The sequence below is a fragment of the Tachyglossus aculeatus genome, chromosome 1 (assembly GCF_015852505.1).
Source record: "Tachyglossus aculeatus isolate mTacAcu1 chromosome 1, mTacAcu1.pri, whole genome shotgun sequence".
Taxonomy (NCBI): Eukaryota; Metazoa; Chordata; class Mammalia; order Monotremata; family Tachyglossidae; genus Tachyglossus; species Tachyglossus aculeatus.
The window spans coordinates 18,530,634-18,549,314 of record NC_052066.1 but is presented as its reverse complement, the minus strand read 5'-3'; the positions used below and the strand labels follow the sequence as shown (position 1 = coordinate 18,549,314).

The following is an 18,681-nucleotide window of genomic DNA, read 5'->3' as shown; positions in this document are numbered from 1 at the left end:
ATAATAATAGCATTTATTTAGCACTTACTATGTGCAAAGCACTGTTTTAAGCACTGGGGAGGTTACAAGGTGATCAGGTTGTCCCACAGGGGCTCACGGTCTTAAGAGGATGGGAAAGAGGATCCCCCATTTACCTGCTGTGAGACCTTGGCCAAGTCACTTCACTGCTCTGAGCTTCAGTTTCCTCATCGATGAAAGGGGGACAAAATGCAGTCAGTGAGCTCCAAAGGGTGCAGGGGCTGTGTCTAACCAGATTAGCTTGTAGCTACTCCAGTGCTTAGCACAGAGCTGGGCCCACAGAAAGCGCTTAATAAATTATTATTAAATGCCATCGAGTCATTTCCGATTCATAGCGACTCCATGGATATACTTTCTCCAGAACGTCCTGTCTTCCGTCATAATCCACAACCTAACGGTTCTTTCATTATCGTTGTTAAGGTCTCTCTCCATCGAGCTTCCAGTCTGCCTCTTCTCCGCTTTCCCTGGACTTTTCCTAGCATTAGCGTCTTCTCCAGGGAATAGTCCTCCTGAATATGTGTCCAAAATGCTTTCTGGGTAATAATGGTGGTATTTGCTAAGCATTTATACATACTAGGCAATGTCCTAAACACTGGAAGAGATACAAGGTCGGCTATAGTCCCTGAGCCAATCTCGTCCACAGGCTAAGAGGGAGGGAGAACAGATGTTGAATCTCTATTTTACAGATGAGGAAGCTGATGCACAGAGAAGTGAAGTGACTTGTCCAAGGTCACACAGAAGGCAGTGCCAGGATTAGAATCTAGGTCCTCTGACTCCAACGCCATGTTCAAGTTTAAATAAAAACAATGATAAGTTCTGCTTTCAAGGCAATCTTTTTCAGGCTGGAAGTGGAATCTTTTTTTTTTTAATGGTACTTGTTAAGCGCTTACTAAGTGCTAAGCGTAATACCACATGCTGGGGTAGAATCAAGCTAATCAGGTTGGACACAGTCCTTGTGTCACATGGGGCTCACAGTCTAAGTAGGAGGGAGGAGGATTTAATCCCATTTTACAGATGAGGTAACTGAGGCACAGAGAAGTTAAATGACTTGTCCAAGGTCACACAGCAGACACATGGCAGAGCCAGGATTAGAACCCAGGTCCTCTGACTTCCAGATGCTTTTTCCACTATTCATTCATTCATTCATTCAATCGTATTTATTGAGCTTTTACTGTGTGCAGAGCACTGTACTAAGCACTTGGGAAGTACAAGTTGGCAACATATAGAGACGGTCCTACCCAACAGTGGGCTCACAGTCTAGAAGGGGGAGACAGAGAACAAAACAAAACATATTAACAAAATAAAATAAATAGAATAAATATGTACAAATAAAATAAATAGAGTAATAAATCCGTACAAACATATATACATATATACGGGTGATGTGGGGGAGGGGAAGGAGATAAAGCGGGTGGGGGGAGGGGAGGGAGAGGAGGGGGAGAGACGAGGGGGCTCAGTCTGGGCCATTCTACTTCCAAAATCCCTGTATAATAATAATAATAATAATAATAATAATAATGGCATTTATTAAGCACTTACTATATGCAAAGCACTGTTTTAAGCACTGGGGAGGTTACAAGGTGATCAGGTTGTCCCACAGGGGCTCACAGTCTTAATCCCCATTTTACAGATGAGGTAACTGAGGCACAGAGAAGTGAAGTGACTTGTCCAAAGTCACATGGCTGACAACTGGCATAGCTGGGATTTGAACCCATGACCTCTGACTCCAAAAATGTGCTCTTTCCAGTCATTCATTTCATTCAATCGTATTTATTGAGTGCTTACTGTGTGCAGAGCACTGTACTAAGCGCTTGGGAAGTACAAGTTGGCAACATATAGAGACAGTCCCTACCCAACAGGGGGCTCACAGTCTAAAAGGGGGAGACAAGGAACAAAACCAAACTTACTAACAAAGATTAAGAGTGTGAGCCCCATGCGGAACCAGTGGTGTGTCCAATCTCATTAATTGGTATCAATCCCAGTGCTTAGCACAGTGCCTGGCACATAGTAAGTACTTAACAAATACCACAGTTATTATGTATCAAGTACTGGCGCGGCGGCTAGAGCAAGGGCCTGGGAATCAAAAGACCATGGGTTGCAATGCTGGGCCTGCCACTTCTCTGCTGTGTGGCCTTGGGCAAGTCACTTTATTTCTCTGGGCCTCAGTTACTTCGTCTGTAAAATGGGGATTGAGACTGTGAGCCCCATGTGGGACAGGGACTATGTCCAACCCAATTTGCTTGAATTCATTCATTCAATTGTATTTATTGCGTGTTTACTGTGTGCAGAGCACTGGACTAAGCGCTTGGGAAGTACAAGTTGGCAACATATAGAGACGGTTGAATCCACCCCAGCACTTAGTACAGTACATGGCACATAGTAGGCACTTAACACTTCCTCCAGGAGGCCTTCCCAGACTGAGACCCTTCCTTCCTCTCCCCCTCGTTCCCCTCTCCATCCCCCCATCTTACCTCCTTCTCTTCTCCACAGCACCTGTATATATGTATATATGTTTGTACATATTTATTACTCTATGTATTTATTTATTTATTTATTTTACTTGTACATATCTATTCTATTTATTTTGTTAGTATGTTTGGTTTTGTTCTCTGTCTCCCCCTTTTAGACTGTGAGCCCACTGGTGGGTAGGGACTGTCTCTATATGTTGCCAACTTGTACTTCCCAAGCGCTTAGTACAGTGCTCTGCACACAGTCAGCGCTCAATAAATACGATTGATTGATTGATTGATTAACAAATACCACAATTATCATTATTATTATAATCCTGAATCTGTCAATTGCCTGCTGTGTGACCTTGGACAAGCCATTTAATTTATCTGGGCCTCAGTTTCCTCATCTGAAAAATGGGCACTCCATACCTGTTCTCTCCTATAGACAGTAAACTCCTTGTGGGCCGGGATCTTGTCTCACGACTCTATTGTACTGTTCTCTCCCAAGCTCTTAATACAGTGCTCTGCGCACAGTAAACACTCAATAAATTGAGAAGCAGCGTGGCTCAGTGGAAAGAGCCCGGGTTTTGGAGTCAGAGATCATGGGTTCAAATCCCGGCTCCGCCAATTGTCAGCTGTGTGACTTTGGGCAAGTCGCTTAATTTCTCTGTGCCTCAGTTACCTCATCTGTAAAATGGGGATGAAGACTGTGAGCCCCCTGTGGGACAACCTGATCACCTTGTAACCTCCCCAGTGCTTAGAACAGTGCTTTGCACATAGTAAGCGCTTAATAAATGCCATCATTAATAAATATCATTGATTGATACTTAGACTGTGAGGTCTATGAGGAACTGGGGCTGTGTCCAACCTGTTTGTCTTGAATCGACCCTAAAGCACAGCACTTGGCACATAGTAAACACCTAAGAAAAATATTATTATTATTATTGTTACTGGCAGCCCCCCTTTTTTTCTTTCTGACAGTAAGCAGGGGTAAGGAGGCTCATTGCCATGTTCCCTTCTATTTTATTGCATTTCTCGCCATCTCCCAGCTGACCGATGAGAAGTGTGAGTGTCGCTGTTCTAAGCTCTGAGGAGGTTGTAAGGTGATCTCAGTGGAAAGAGCACGGGCTTTGGAGTCAGAGGTCATGGGTTCGAATCCCGGCTCCACCACATGCCTGCTGTGTGACCTTGGGCAAGTCACTTCACTTCTCTGAGCCTCAGTTACCTCATCTGTAAAATGGGGATTAAGACTGTGAACCCCACATGGGACAACCTGATCACTTTGTATCCCCCCCCAGAGCTTAGAACAGTGCTTTGCACATAGTAAGCGCTTAACAAATGCCAACATTATTATTATTATCAGGTTGTCCCACGAGGGGGCTCACAGTCTTCACCCCCATTTTACAGATGAGGGAACTGAGGCGCAGAGAAGTGAAGTGACTTGCCCAAAGTCACACAGCTGACAAGTGGCGGAGGTGGGATTTGAACCCATGCCCTCTGACTCCAAAGCCCGGGCTCTTTCCACTGAGCCACACTGCTTCTCTGGAGATGTGCCTTCAGTAAGGCTTTGAAGCGGAGGAGGGTAATTTGTCTGTTGGTTATGAGGAGGGAGGGCGTTCCAGGCCGGAGGGAGGATGTGGGTGCGAGGTTGGTGGTGAAAGGACTTCTCTGGGTCCCCACCACAGCCCCTTCCCGATCTGCGCCTAGTTGGGGCCTGGTAGCAGCCACACCTAGAGGTCTGTCTCCAGTAAGGAGGAACTCCCTCTCTTAGCCCACATCCCCTCCCTCTCAATCAATCAATCAATCAATCAATCGCATTTATTGAGCGCTTACTGTGTGCAGAGCACTGTACTAAGCGCTTGGGAAGCACAAGTCGGCAACATATAGAGACAGTCCCTACCCAACAGCGGGCTCACAGTCTAGAAGGGCGAGACAGACAACAAAACAAAACATACCAACAAAATAAAATACATAGAAATGATATGTATGAGTAAGATAAATAGAGTAATAAATATGCACAAACATACATACATATATACAGGTGCTGTGGGAAAGGGAAGGAGGCAAGATGGGGGGGATGGAGAGGGGGACGAGGGGGAGAGGAAGGAAGGGGCTCAGTCTGGGAAGGCCTCCTGGAGGAGGTGAGCTCTCAGCAGGGCCTTGAAGGGAGGAAGAGAGCTAGCTAGCTAGAGCTAGCTCTCAGCCACTGCCCTGGCTCTCAAGTCAACCAGGGTTAGTCATCCAGGTAGGGTTGTGTTGCCCCATCTCACAATCATTAGAATTGTGTTCACTAAGTGCTTGTCTTATGCCGTCGTTTCCCACCCATAGCGGCACCACGGACACATCTCTCCCCGAACGTCCCGCTCTCCATCTGCAGTCGTCCGAACGCCCCGCTCTCCATCTGCAATCGTTCTGGTAGTGGATCCAGAGAGTTTTCTTGGTCAAAATACCAAAGCGGTTTACCATCATCATCATCATCATCATCATCATCATCAATCGTATTTATTGAGTGCTTACTATGTGCAGAGCACTGTACTAAGCGCTTGGGAAGTACAAATAGGCAACACATAGAGACAGTCCCTACCCAACAGTGGGCTCACAGTCTAAAAGGGGGAGACAGAGAACAAAACCAAACATACTAACAAAATAAAATGAATAGATATGTACAAGTAAAATAAATAAATAAATAGAGAAATAAATATGTACAAACATATATACATATATACAGGTACTGTGGGGAAGGGTTTCTGTGCTGTAAACTTGAGTCTCCGCCCTCGACTCTCTCCCCTGCCGCTGCTGCGCGGCACGGGTGGGTTTTGACTTGTAGCAGATTGCCGTGCACTTTCTAGCCACTGCCTAAGCTAGGAATGGAATAGATAATGATGCTACTGATGCTTGTTTACTTGTTTTGATGTCTGACCCCCCCCCTTCTAGACTGTGAGCCCATTGTGGGCAGGGATTGCCTCTGTTGCTGATTTTTACTTTCCTAGTAATAATAATAATAATAATAATAATAATGATAGCATTTATTAAGCGTTTACTATGTGCAAAGCACCGTTCTAAGCGCTGGGGAGGTTACAAGGTGATCAGGTTGTCCCACGGGGGGCTCACAGTCTTCATCCCCATTTTACAGATGAGGTAACTGAGGCCCAGAGAAGTGACTTGCCCAGAGTCACACATTCGGTTTTGGACCTGTGAAATTTGAGGCATCAGTGGGACATTCAGTAGAGACGTCCAGGAATCATGAGGAAATGTGATACTTCAGGGAAAGAGAAAAGTTGGGGCTGGAAAGGTAGATTTGGGATTCTCCCACAAGAAGATGCACTCAATAAATACTCACTCAATAAGCACTCAATAAATACGCTTGGATGAATGAATCATCATCATCATCATCAATCGTATTTATTGAGCTCTTACTATGTGCAGAGCACTGTACTAAGCGCTTGGGAAGTACAAATTGGTAACATATAGAGACACTTCCTACCCAACAGTGGACTCACAGTCTAAAAGGGGGAGACAGAGAACAAACCAAACATACTAACAAAATAAAATAAATAGAATAGATATGTACAAATAAAATAAATAAATAGAGTAATAAATATGTACAAACATATATACATATATACAGGTGCTGTGGGGAAGGGAAGGAGGTAAGATGTGGGGGATGGAGAGAGGGACGAGGGGGAGAGGAAGGAAGGGGCTCAGTCTGGGAAGGCCTCCTGGAGGAGGTGAGCTCTCAGCAGGGCCTTGAAGGGAGGAAGAGAGCTAGCTTGGCGGATGGGCAGAGGGAGGGCATTCCAGGCCCGGGGGATGACGTGGGCCGGGGTTCGATGGCGGGACAGAATGAATGAGTCTGATTGACTCTCCCTCCCGTAGCTGAGACTGGTAGAGTACTGCAAACTCTCCAGGTGCCACCCTGAGAGGGGATGGTTAAGTGCTTACCATGTCCCAAACACTGTATTCAACACTGGGATAGATAAAGGATAATTCAGTCAGAAACGGTCCCTGTCCCACACACGGTTTGCGGTTTAAGTAGGAGGGAGAACAGGTATTGAATCCCCATCTTACAGATGAGGAAACCGAGTCCCAGAGAAGATAAATCACTTGTCCATGGTGACTCAGCAGGCTAATGGCAGAGGCAGGATTAGGACCTAGGTTCTTTGGTCCCAGGCCTGGGCTCTTTCCAGTAGGCCAGACTGAGGCAACAGAGGTGAAAGCCCTGAAGCAATTCCACAATCATCTCCTCTCAGTTTAAAGGTTGGAGGACTGAAGAGTGACAGAGATAGAGACCATTTCAGTGGCCAAAGTGGCCCCAGGGGTCAGGGCAGGCTTTCCTCTTTGTCAATCAATCAATCAATCAATCAATCATATTTATTGAGTGCTATGTGCAGAGCACTGTACTAAGCGCTTGGGAAGTACAAATTGGCAACATATTGAGACAGTCCCTACCCAACAGTGGGCTCACAGTCTAAAAGGGGGAGACAGAGAACAAAACCAAACATACTAACAAAATAAAATAAATAGAATAGATATGTACAAGTAAAATAAATAAATAAATAAATAGAGTAATAAATATGTACAAACATATATACATATATACAGGTGCTGTGGGGAAGGGAAGGAGGTAAAATGGGGGGGATGGAGATGGGGACGAGGGGGAGAGGAAGGAAGGGGCTCAGTCTGGGAAGGCCTACTGGAGGAGGTGAGCTCTCAGCAGGGCCTTGAAGGGAGGAAGAGAGCTAGCTTGGCGGATGGGCAGAGGGAGGGCATTTCAGGCCCGGGGGATGACGTGGGCCGGGGGTCGATGGAGGGACAGGCGAGAACGAGGTACGGTGAGGAGATTAGCGGCGGAGGAGCGGAGGGTGTGGGCTGGGCTGGAGAAGGAGAGAAGGGAGGTGAGGTAGGAGGGGGCGAGGGGATGGACAGCCTTGAAGCCCAGGGTGAGGAGTTTCTGCCTGATGCGCAGATTGATTGGTAGCCACTGGAGATTTTTGAGGAGGGGAGTAATATGCCCAGAGCGTTTCTTGTCATCCCCCCTCTCTTCATTCAAAGCCGTCTGCTTTCTTTCCAGGTGTTCATCCCTAGAGACGAATAACCAAGGCTCAGCACCTCATTCTCAGCCCCTGTGGATTGAGAAGCAGCATGGCTCGGTGGAAAGAGCACGGGCTCTGGGGTTAGAGGTCATGGGTTTGAATGCTGGCTCCGCCACATGTCTGCTGTGTGACCTTGGGCAAGTCATTTAACTTCTCTGAGCCTCAGTTACCTCATCTGTAGGATGGGGATCAATCAAGCAATTGTATTTATTGAGCGCTTACTGTGTGCAGAGCACTGTACTAAGCACTTGTGAAGTACAAGTTGGCAACATATAGAGATAGTCCCTACCCAACTCACAGTCTAAAAGGGGGAGACAGAGAACAAAACCAAACAGAAGACTGTGAGCCCCACGTGGGACAACTTGAACACCTTGTATCCCCCCCAGCACTTAGAACATGCTTTGCACATAGTATATATGTACTATATATAGTACACCTGTATATATGTTTGTACATATTTATTACTCTATTTATTTATTTATTTTACTTGTACATATCTATTCTATTTATTTTATTTTGTTAATATGTTTTGTTTTGTTCTCTGTCTCCCCCTTCTAGACTGTGAGCCCACTGTTGGGTAGGGACCATCTCTACATGTTGCCAACTTGTACTTTCAAAGCACTTAGTACAGTGCTCTGCACACAGTAAGCGCTCAATAAATACGATTGATTGATTGATTATTATTATTATTATTATTTAAGCACCCCAGGTTCCACAGACCTCATTTATAAACTTAGATATATGACTTCATCTTTCAGATCTGGAGAAGGATTTTATGATGATTGATGTTGCTGAAGCTGAGGACCGTCTGTGTGTGTGTTTGAGACAACCCCCTGCTTAGCACTGGGAAGGTCTTTTTTCTCTCCACAAAAGATACATCACATTGACTAAATTCATGAAATACCAAGAGAACAGACTCCGGCTGATTTTTCTCCTTTGTTCGAGCCTTTTCTGAGGGTTATTTTTTGGTGTAACCTTGCAAAATTCCTGTGAAGCCTCAGATATCAGGGCATGTGAGTCTTACCAAACTGTAGAGATGGTTTAAAAATAATGACTGTGTGTCCAACGTGGAGAAGCAGTGCTTAGTACAGGGCCTGGCATATACTAAGCACTTAACAAATACCACAATTTTTCATTTTTTAAACTTGCATCCACCCCAGTGCTTAGAACAGTGCTTAGAACAAAGTAAGCAATGGAGAAGCAGTGTGGCCTAATGGATGAGCACGGGCTTGGAAGTCAGAAGGACCTGAATTCTAATCCTGGCTCCGCCACTTGTCTGCTGTGTGTCCTAGGACAAGTCACTTCAATTTTCTGTGCCTCAGTTACCTCATCTGTAAAATGGAGATTGAAACTGTGAGCCCTATGTGGAACGGAGAATTTGTCCAACACAAACAGTGCCTGGCACATAGGAAGCACTTAAAGAATACCTATTATTATTAAGCATTTAACAAATACCGTGAAAATGATAGTTACCTTACAAGTGGTGAGTTTTGGATTTTGAATAGATTGAAATTCTTTCTTTTTGTCACATTTTTAAATCGTATTTAGTAAGCAACTATTATGTGCCCAGCACTGTACTAAGTGCTGGTGTACAGACAAGCTGTGTGGCTCAGTGGAAAGAGCACGGGCTTTGGAGTCAGAGGTCATGGGTTCGAATCCTGGCTCCACCACTTGTCAGCTGTGTGACCTTGGGCAAGCCACTTAACTTTTCTGTGCCCCAGTTACTTCATCTGTAAAATGGGGATTAATCAATCAATCAATCAATCATATTTATTGAGCGCTTACTGTGTGCAGAGCACTGTGCTAAGCACTTGAGAAGTAGAAGTTGGCAACATATAGAGACGGTCCCTACCCAGCAGTGGGCTCACAGTCTAGAAGGGGGAGACAGAGAACAAAACCAAACATATTAACAGAATAAAATAAATAGAATAAATATGTACAAGTAAAATAAATAAATGAATAGAGTAATAAATACGTACAAACATATATATATATATATATATATATAGAGAGAGAGAGAGAGAGAGAGAGAGAGAGGTGCTGTGGGGAAGGGAAGGAGGTAAGGCGGGGGGGATGGAGAGGCAGAGGAGGGGGAGAGGAAGGAGGGGGCTTAGTCTGGGAAGAGCTCCTGGAGGATGTGAGCTCTCAGTAAGGCCTTGAAGGGAGGAAGAGTGCTAGCTTGGTGGATGTGCGGAGGGAGGGCATTCCGGGCCCGGGGGAGGACGTGGGCCGGGGGTAGACGGCAGAGGAGTGGAGGGTGCGGGCTGGGCTGGAGAAGGAGAGAAGGGAGGTGAGGTAGGAGCAGACGAGGTGACGGACAGCCTTGAAGCCGAGGGTGAGGAGTTTCTGCCTGATGCGTAGGTTGATTGGTAGCCACTGGAGACTTTTGAGGAGGGGAGTAACATGCCCAGAGCATTTCTGGACAAAGACGATCCGGGCAGCGGCGTGAAGTATGGATTGAAGTGGGGAGAGACAGGAGGATGGGAGATTGGGGAGGAGGCTGATACAGTAATCCAGATGGGATAGGATGAGAACTTAAACGAGCAGGGTAGCGGTTTGGTTGGAGAGGACAGGGCGGATCTTGGCAATGTTGCGGAGCTGAGACCGGCAGGTTTTGGTGATGGCTTGGATGTGAGGGCTGAACGAGAGAGCGGAGTCGAGGATGACACCAAGTTTGCGGGCTTGTGAGACGGGAAGGATGGTAGTGTCGTCAACAATGATGGGAAAGTCAGGGAGAGGGCAGGGTTTGGGAGGGAAGACAAGGAGTTCTGTCTTGGACATGTTGAGTTTTAGGTGGCGGGCAGACATCCAGGTGGAGATGTCCTGAAGGCAGGAGGAGATGCGAGCCTGGAGAGAGGGGGAGAGAGCAGGAGCAGAGATGTAGATCTGGGTGTCATCAGCGTAGAGATGATAGTTGAAGCCGTGGAAGCGAATGAGGTCACCAAGGGAGTGCGTGTAGATCGAGAACAGAAGGGGACCAAGAAATGAACCTTGAGGAACCCCCACAGTAAGGGGATGGGAGGGGGAGGAGGAGCCTGCAAAAGAGACTGAGAATGAATGACCGGAGAGATAAGAGGAGAACCAGGAGAGGACGGAGTCTGTGAAGCCAAGGTCGTGTTGAGGAGAAGGGGGTGGTCCACAGTGTCGAAGGCAGCTGAGAGGTCGAGGAGGATTAGGACAGAGTAGGAGCCGTTGGATTTGGCAAGCAGGAGGTCATTGGTGACCTTTGAGAGGGCAGTTTCCGTGGAATGTAGGAGATGGAAGCCAGACTGGAGGGGGTCGAGGAGAGAGTTGGCATTGAGGAATTCTAGGCAGCGAGTGTAGACGACTCATTCAAGGAGTTTGGAAAGGAATGGTAGGAGGGAGATGGGGCGATAACTAGAAGGTGAGGTGGGGTCAAGAGAGGGTTTTTTTAGGATTGTAGAGACATGGGCATGTTTGAAGGCAGAGGGGAAGGAGCCAGTGGAGAGTGAGCAGTTGAAGATGGAAGTTAACGAGGGGAGAAGGGACGGAGGGAGAGATTTCATGAGATGAGAGGGAATGGGGTCAGGGATTAAGACTGTGAGCCCCAAGTGGGATAACCTGATCAACTTGTATCCTCCCCAGCGCTTAGAACAGTGCTTTGCACATAGTAAGCACTTAACAAATACTACCATTACATCGCCAAGATCCTCCCTTTCCTCTCCATCCAAACCACTACCACATTAGTACAATCACTCATCCTATCCTGACTGCTCCCTCCCTCTGCCCTACTCCCTTCCCCTCCCCACAGCACTTGTATATATTTGTACAGATTTATTACTCTATTTATTTTATTAATGACGTATGATTAGCTACAATTCTATCTATTCTGATGGTATTAACACCTTTCTACCTGTTTTGTTTCATTGTCTGTCTCCCCTTTCTAGACTGTGAGCTCGTTGTTGGGTAGGGACTGTCTGTATGTGTTCCCGATTTGTACTTCCCAAGCTCTTAGTACAGTGCTCTGCACACAGTAAGCGCTCGATAAATATGATTGATTGATTGAATGAATACAAGTTAATCAGGTGGAACACAGTCCATGTCCCACGTCGAGCTCACAGTTTTAACTTCCATTTTAGAGATGAGGTAACGGATGCACAGAAAAGTTAAGTGACTGTCCCAAGGTCACGCAGCAGACAAACGATGGAGCCAGGATTAGAAACCAAGTCATTCCGACTCCCGGGCTCAGGCTCTATCCACTAAGCCACAATATTTCATTAGTATGAGTGATCTTTTTTTTTTGATGGCATTTGTTAAGCGCTTACTATGTGCAGAGCACTGTTCGAAGCGCTGGGGGGGATACATGGTGATCAAATTGTCCCACGTGGGGCTCACAGTCTTAATCCCCATTTTACAGATGAGGTAACTGAGGCTCGGAGAAGTGAAGTGACTTGCCCAAGGTCACCCAGCAGACATGTGGCAGAGTCAGGATTCAAACCCGTGACCTCTGATTCCAAAGCCTGTGCTCTTTCAACTGAGCCACACTGCTTCTCTCAAATGATCTGACCTGCCTTGCAAATGACCGTTTGCCCATTCACCCAGGGTCTAAAAGGGTCAATGGGTTTAGAAGTTGGGGCGAGTGATCATCTGTTGGATATGAAGAGGGAAAATATTCCAGGCCAGAGGCAGGACTGGGGCGAGAGGTTGGCGGCAAATTGGATGAGATGGAGGTACAGTTAGTAGGTTGGGATTAGAGGAGCAAAGTATATGGGCTGATTGTAGTAGGAAAGCAGGAAGGTAGGGTTGTAGGGGACAAGGTGACAGAGGGCTTTAAAATGTTCACCTTAGAACTAGGCCATGGTAACTTTAGCAGTTGATCAATCAGGAAGCAAGAGAAGCAGCGTGGCTCAGTGGAAAGAGCCTGGGCTTTGGAGTCAGTGGTCATGGGTTCAAATCCCGGCTCCACCAACTGTCAGCTGTTTGACTTTGGGCGAGTCACTTAACTTCTCTGTGCCTCAGTTGCCTCATCTGTAAAATGGGGATTGACTGCGAGCCCCCCATGGGACAACCTGATCACCCTGTAGCCTCCCCAGCACTTAGAACAGTGCTTTGCACATATTAAGTGCTTAATAAATGCCATTATTATTATCATCATCATCATCAATCGTATTTATTGAGCGCTTACTATGTGCAGAGCACTGTACTAAGCGCTTGGGAAGTACAAATTGGCAACATATAGAGACAGTCCCTACCCAACAGTGGGCTCACAGTCTAAAAGGGGGAGACAGAGAACAAAACCAAACATACTAACAAAATAAAATAAATAGAATAGATATGTACAAAATAAATAAATAAATAAATAAATAGAGTAATAAATATGTACAAACATATATACATATATACAGGTGCTGTGGGGAAGGGAAGGAGGTAAGATGGGGGGGATGGAGAGGGGGACGAGGGGGAGAGGAAGGAAGGGGCTCAGTCTGGGAAGGCCTCCTATTATTATTATTAATCAATCATATTTCTTGAGTGTTTACTGTGTGCAGAACATCGCAGTAAATGCTTGGGAGAGTACAACATAACAGAGTTGTTCGACATATTCCCTGCCCTTAAAGAACTTGGAGTCCAGAGATGAGTAAATGGTCTGGATGTGAAATTTTGGCCTGAACGTCACAATGTGCCTGCCTACACACTTGTTGAACACTTTGACTCAGTGGGAATGTTATTGACAAGGTTGCCCACTGTTGGGTAGGGACCGTCTCTATATGTTGCCAACTTGTACTTCCCAAGCGCTTAGTACAGTGCTCTGCACACAGTAAGCGCTCAATAAATATGATTGATTGATTGTGACAGAGGAGTGATGATGTGCAAATCACAAGCACTATCATCAACTCATCCATGCAGAATTTCATTCTTGAAATCTTAGCAACTAGATAGAGGTCATCTCTAAACTGGGACCATCTCTGCTAATTCTGTTGGATTGTACTTAGTACAGTGCTCTGCACCTAGCAAGCGCTCAATAAATATCATTGATTTTATATTACTACTTCATAAAAATAATGTTAGGACATTTTATTATTGTAAATATTGTATGTTATGGCTATATTACATTAATAGTGATAATAATAACCTTCATTTGGTGCCTACTATGTGCTAAGTGCCGGGCTACATACACAGTTATCAGATCAGACACAGTTTCTGTCCCACGTGGGGTACAGGATCCTCGTCATCCTCATCCTCATCACCATCATCATTTTTTATGGTATTTGTTGTTATTATGTGACAGACTCTGTACTAAACTCTGGGGTAAACAGACAAGTAGGATCATCACAAGACAAACTTCAGGATTTTCCCCTGTTCCACTGGAACTTGGTAAGCAGGAGATGCAGTGGCAGTCATGTATTTCCAACATTGAGATGTCCTGCTAGGTGGTAAGCTCCTTGGTGGCAGGGATCATGTCTACTAATTCTAGTATACTCTCCAAAACAGTTGGTATGGTGTTCTGCCCACAGTAGGTGCTCAATAAATACCACTGATTGATAGATGGATGGAAGGTTGAGATTGTTGTGCCCCTTGACTTCTGGATTAGACTGGAGGTGTGGTGAGAAGCCTGAAAATGCTCTTTCAGTCCTTACGTGCTGCCTCTATTTTTCTCATCCTTTTTTTTTTGGTTGTTCTATTTTTCATTTTATCTTTCCCCGTGCGTCCACCATCAGCCTCTTTCAATCAATTAAGCAGTGGGATTTGTTGAGTGCTTACTATGTGCAGAACACTATGCTAAGTGGTTGGGAGAATACAACAAAACAGGTAAACACATCTCACCCTTTTTTTTTTTTGGTTGTTCTATTTTTCATTTTATCTTTCCCCGTGTGTCCACCATCAGCCTCTTTCAATCAATTAAGCAGTGGGATTTGTTGAGTGCTTACTATGTGCGGAACACTATGCTAAGTGGTTGGGAGAATACAACAAAACAGGTAAACACATCTCATCCTTTTTTTTTTTTGGTTGTTCTATTTTTCATTTTATCTCTCCCCGTGTGTCCACCATCAGCCTCTTTCAATCAATTAAGCAGTGGGATTTGTTGAGTGCTTATTATGTGTGGAACACTATACTAAGTGGTTGGGAGAATACAACACAACAGGTAAACACATTTCCTGCCCTTAGGCTGTGGATCCCTGTGGAGCTGAATTCATTCATTCATTCAATTGTATTCATTGAGAGCTTACTGTGTGCAGAACACTGTACTAAGCGCTTGGGAAGTACAAGTTGGCAACATATAGAGACAGTCTCTACCCAACAGCGGGCTCACAGTCTAGAAGCGGGCTCACAGTCTAGAAATCTTCATTCACCTGGCTCTGCCACGATGTTGGTTTTCACTACCGCCTTGCCTTGAACACTAGTTAGGAATGTTCGCCAACAACGTTAGGCAGTTTGGATCCAGCGCTCCATGGCGTGTGCTGTGTTGCATGGAGTGACACCACAGTGTGAATTTTCCTGAATGTAGAGTTCTGTAGGAACATCTTTTCTTATGCCGTCGAGTCGTTTCCGACCCAAAGCGACACCACATCTCTCCCCGAACGCCCCACTCTCCATCTGCAATCATTCTGGTAGTGGATCCACAGAGTTTTCTTGGTAAAAATCCGGAAGTGGTTTACCATTGCCACCTTCCGTGCAGTAAACGTGAGTGTCTGCCCTCGGCTCTCTCCCATGCCACTGCAGCCCAGCATAGGTGAGCTTTGACTTGTAACAGATTGCTTTCCACTCTCTAGCCACTGCCCAAACTAGGAATGAAATAGGTAGGCCTCTGCTTGACTCTCCCTCCCATAGCCGAGACTGGTAGAGTACTAGAAACTCTCCAGATGCGACGCGACCTTGAGAGGGCCATAGGAACATCACTCCCTCCTAATAGGGGCTCTGAGTGCACATTTCTTCAATGCTTTCTCCCACTCATTTCTGTATCATCCTGACTTGCTCCCTTAATTTACTTGCTCCCTGACTTGCTCCCCCTTTATTTACTTGCTCCCTGACTTGCTCCCAACTCCACAGCACTAGGAATAATGATAATAGTATTTTTTAAGCACTTACTATGTGCCAAGCAATGGGGTAGATACCAATTAGGTTGGATACAGTCTCTGTCCCACATGGGGCTCACACTTTTATCCCCATTTTACATATGAGGTAACAGAGGCACAGAGAAGTGAAATGACTTGTCCAAGGTCACAAAGCAGATGTGGTGGAGTCGGGATTAGAACCCAGGTCCTTCTAACTCCCAGGCTCTATCTTATAAACCACATGGCTTCTATGTACTTATGTACTTATCTGCCATTTTATTTATTTATATTAATGTCTGTCTCCCCCTCTAGACTGCAAGCTCATTGTGGGCAGGGAATGTGTCTGTTATATTGTTATATTGTAACTCTCCCAAGAACTTAGTACAGTGCTAAGGAAGGAAGGAAGAAAGGAGGGGAGAAAGAAAGGAAGGAAGGAAAGAAGGAAGAAAGAAAGGAAGACTAAAGGAGGAAAAAAAGAAAGAAGGAAGAAAGAAAGTAAAGAAGAAAGAAAGGGAGGAATGAAGGAAGGAAAGAAAGAAGGAAGGAATGAAGGAAGGAAGGAAAGAAGGAAGAAAAGAAGGAAAGAAGGAAGAAGGAAGGAAGGAAGGAAGGAAGGAAGGAAGAATGGAAGGAAGGGAGAAGAAGGGAACATGTCTACCAAATCTGTTTATTGTTATATTGTACTCTCGCAAGCACATAGTTCAGTGCTCTGCCCACAGAAAGCACTCAATAAATATAATTGATGACTGATTGAAGGCTATCGGATCAGACACAGTCCCTGTCCCACACTGGGCTCACAATCTAAAATCCCCATTTTACAAATGAGGGTATTGAGGCCCAGAGAAGTTAAGGAACTTGCCCAAGGGCACCCCATAAGGCAATGGCAGGGATGAGTTGAGAACCTGGTTCTTCTGATTCCCAGTCCCCTGATCTTTCCATCTGGCTACAATTGGAGGATTGAGAATATATTTCAAATCCTAGAGCTCCTCTTCTTTGTGGCTGGGTTAGGCACCTAGAGTTCCAACTTGATTTGGCAAACCCCTGCTGGGAGATGAAAAAATGTCTTCCACCAATCCCAAATGTGGCTCATGTGGAAGCCCACTCAGTCCTGGTGCCCAGTGGAAGGGTTGATCTCCCAACCACGTGGCCAGGGCTGGCAGGAGAAAGGCTACGGGTCTTCTTCCTTCTTTTTCTTCCTTCTTCTTCTTTCCTTTTTTTTCCTTTTAATGGTATATGTTAAGTGCTTACTTTGTGCCATGCACTGGACTAAGTGCTGGGCTGGATTTGAGGTAATCAGACTAGACACAGTTCATGCACCAGTGAAGCTATCAGCCTTAACCTCCATTGTACAGACGGGGTAACTGAGGTACAGAGAAGTTAAGTGATTTTTTAATGGCATTTGTTAAGCACTTACTATGTGCTAGGGCACTTTACTAAGTGGTGGGGTGGAGACAAGCAAATTAGTTTGGACACAGTCCCTGTCTCACATGGGGCTCACAGTCTCCATCTCCATTTTAAAGATGAGGTAACTGAGCCACAGAGAAGCGAAGTGACTTGCTTAAGGTCACACAGCAGACAGCTTGGAGAGCTGGGATTAGAACTCAGGTCCTTTTGACTCCCGGGCCCATCCTCTATCCACTAGACCATGTCACTTGCCCATAATCACACAGCAGACAGAGCCGGGATTAGAACCTAGGTCCTTCTGACTCCCAAACCCCTGCTTTAGTGACTAGGCCATGCTGCTTCTCAAATGCATGGGTATGTGTGTGCTCATAGGTGTGTGAAAGAATGTTTATTCATGTGTATGTGTGTGTTTGCATGCATGTGTGTGTGCCAGCCTTCAAACATGCCCACGTCTCCTCCACCCTAAAAAAACCCTCTCTTGACCCCACTGCCCCTTCTAGTTATTGCCCTATCTCCCGCTTATCCTTCCTTTCCAAACTCCTAGAATGTCGCCTACACTCACTGCCTTGAATTCCTCAACTCCAACTCTCTCCTAGACCCCCTCCAATCTAGCTTCCGTCCCCTACACTCCACTGAAACTGCCCTCTCAAAGGTCACCAATGACCTCCTGCTTGCCAAATCCAATGGCTCCTACTCTATCCTAATCCTCCTCGACCTCTCAGCTGCCTTTGACACTGTGGATCACCCCCTTCTCCTCAACACGCTATCTAACCTTGGCTTCACAGATTCCGTCCTCTTCTGGATCTCTTCAATCAATCAATCAATCAATCAATCAATTGTATTTATTGAGTGCTTACTGTGTGCAGAGCACTGTACTAAGCACTTGGGAAGTACAACTTGGCAAATCTGTTGTACAGTACAAAAAGTTGTACAGTAACTCTGTACAGGTAAAATACAGTAACAAATCTGTCCAAACAAGGGCGGGGGGGGGGGGAGGAGGAGGAGCCCCCATGCAGAACAGGGCCCGCGTCCGAATGAATTGTCTTATACCTACCCCAGCATTTAGGCCAGTGTTTGACAAATATTCGTTCGATCGCATTTATTGAGTGCTTACTGTGTGCAGAGCACTATACTAAGCGCTTGGGAAGTCGAAGTTGACAACATATAGAGACGGTCCCTATCAATCAATCAATCATATTTATTGAGCGCTCCAGCTGTTCATTCTCAGTATCCTTTGAGGGCTCCTCCTCCCCGTCCCATCCCCTTACTGTAGGGGTTCCTCTAAGGGTCAGTTCTTGGTCCCCTTCTGTTCTCGATCTACACTCACTCCCTTGGTGACCTCATTCGCTCCCACGGCTTCAACTATCATCTCTACGCTGATGACAACCAAATCTACATCTCTGCCCCTGCTCTCTCTCCCTCCCTCCAGGCTCGCATTGCCTCCTGCCTTCAGGACATCTCCATCTGGATGTCTGCCCGCCACCTAAAGCTCAACATGTCGAAGACTGAGCTCCTTGTCTTCCCTCCCAAACCTTGTCCTCTCCCTGACTTTCCCATCTCTGTTGACGGCACTACCATCCTTCCCATCTCACAAGCCTGCAACCTTGGTGTCATCTTCGACTCCGCTCTCTCATTCACCCCACACATCCAATCCGTCACCAAAACCTGCCGGTCTCACCTCCACAACATCGCCAAGATCCACCC

The 18,681-nt window shown here is 45.9% G+C and overlaps 1 non-coding gene across 1 annotated transcript; it reads right to left on the bottom strand.

Annotated features, from left to right (window-relative positions):
• Positions 1-15,261: 15,261 nt before the first annotated feature.
• LOC119934115 lies at positions 15,262-15,404 on the bottom strand. Its single transcript, XR_005452863.1, has one exon. It is a non-coding gene; the product is annotated as a small nucleolar RNA SNORA7 (small nucleolar RNA).
• Between the last annotated feature and the right edge of the window lie 3,277 nt (positions 15,405-18,681).